The 1,514-nt window shown below is 47.2% G+C and overlaps 1 pseudogene; it reads right to left on the bottom strand.

Moving 5' to 3' along the window:
* Window positions 1-4: 4 nt before the first annotated feature.
* LOC119345314 lies at window positions 5-1,494 on the bottom strand (annotated as a pseudogene).
* Window positions 1,495-1,514: the final 20 nt, after the last annotated feature.

Genomic DNA, 1,514 nt, shown 5'->3' with positions numbered 1-1,514 from the left:
GGCTGGTAAGGTTACGCAGCCCTGCAGGGAGTTGCTGAAGATCGTTGAAAGACCAAAACTCTAGTTCCTGGAGGGAGGAGAGGAGTTGAAGGGCGTCCTCTTGCTCCTTGTTGAACCGCTCCATCCCTTTGGACCCTCCCCCCGAAAGTACCAGATTGGTGAGGGAGGAAGAGAGCAAACTACAGACGGGTGCAGCAAGAAGTCCTGATATGTCATCTGTCGCAAGCTCACGCAGTGTGGATGAAACAAGCTGTGTCTGCTGCTCTTCACTTCCCTCGGCATCCTCCAAAGCCCGTCTGGGATTGGGATCCCAATCAGCAAAGAATCCAGGGCTGCCAATGACTCTTAGTTCAGGGAGGAAGGGAAAATGTGACAGGAAAAGGAGAAGGTGGATAGAAACTTTGGGGACCACTGTATTGTTAATCTCTGGAGGGATTGCAAGGCTTGTAGCCATCCTTCTCCAGGAACAAGAGTTGGCGGGTCCACCAGGACCAGCTCTGGGCATTTAAAGATCACCAACTCCCGTAGTGAGTCACGGAGATGAGCGGGGAAGAGCAGCACCCCATCATCCTCTTCCTCTGCTGCTGCTGTTATCTCTGATGCTTCTAACGTTGTTTGTTGCACATCCACCCCCGCTACCAGCTTTTTTATGTTTTTACACTTCCGTATTTCCAATTTGGAGAGCTTTGGGAGGTGGGGAAGGAGCTCTGTCAGTTCCTCGCCAGTATTACCAGTTAAGCCATCGATCTTGATACACTCAACATGGAGCTGCCATTCCACATCACTCTGACCTCTTCCTAGTGGTCCAACTAGACCAACTGAATTTTCTACAATCAATGTCCTCAGCGAGGTTAGCATCAGAAGGTGCTTCAACTCCAGAGGTGGGCACCTCTCAAGTGTCAGCTTCTCAAGACTTGTTTCTTTATCAAAAACCAGCACTTGGTCTAAGCTATGCAGATCACCCTCTCCAATAATTTTCAATTCAACTCCATCGGATGATTTTGAGTGCACAAACTCCTTTAGCATCTTTACATATTTCATCTTCATAGAACGCAGGCTTTTGATCCAGGATATGGGGATCACTGGCAAGAATTCAAGACAGTGATGTACCTCAAGCTCTTGTAGCTTGGGGAACCAATCTGGGGAAACAATGTGGTTTGAGAAAGGCAACCCCAATAGTTTCGGGCACTCTCTAATAACCAGAACTTGCAAAAGAGGGAACATATGAGCATCCGGTGGCAACAATTCTCCACTAATGGAAGACTCTTGTTCACCTGTGTAAACCCAATTTTCAAAACTTCCTAGGCCAATGAGTTTAAGCTTTGTTAGCACGCAAAAGCTTTTCTCTATGATAAACTCCTTCAGTCTGTCAATATGCTCAAACCTTAATTCACGAAGATCCCATGCCTTCCCTAAAGAAGGGAAAAGTTCCCAAGAAACACCATCCAGATAAAGAGATTGTAGACCTTCAACTGCGAACTCATCACCCAGCCATGTTGGACAAGAAGGACCTA

The sequence above is a fragment of the Triticum dicoccoides genome, unplaced genomic scaffold (assembly GCF_002162155.2).
Source record: "Triticum dicoccoides isolate Atlit2015 ecotype Zavitan unplaced genomic scaffold, WEW_v2.0 scaffold225095, whole genome shotgun sequence".
Taxonomy (NCBI): Eukaryota; Viridiplantae; Streptophyta; class Magnoliopsida; order Poales; family Poaceae; genus Triticum; species Triticum dicoccoides.
The sequence above is the reverse complement of the archived record's forward strand: the minus strand, read 5'-3'. Positions and strand labels throughout refer to the sequence as shown.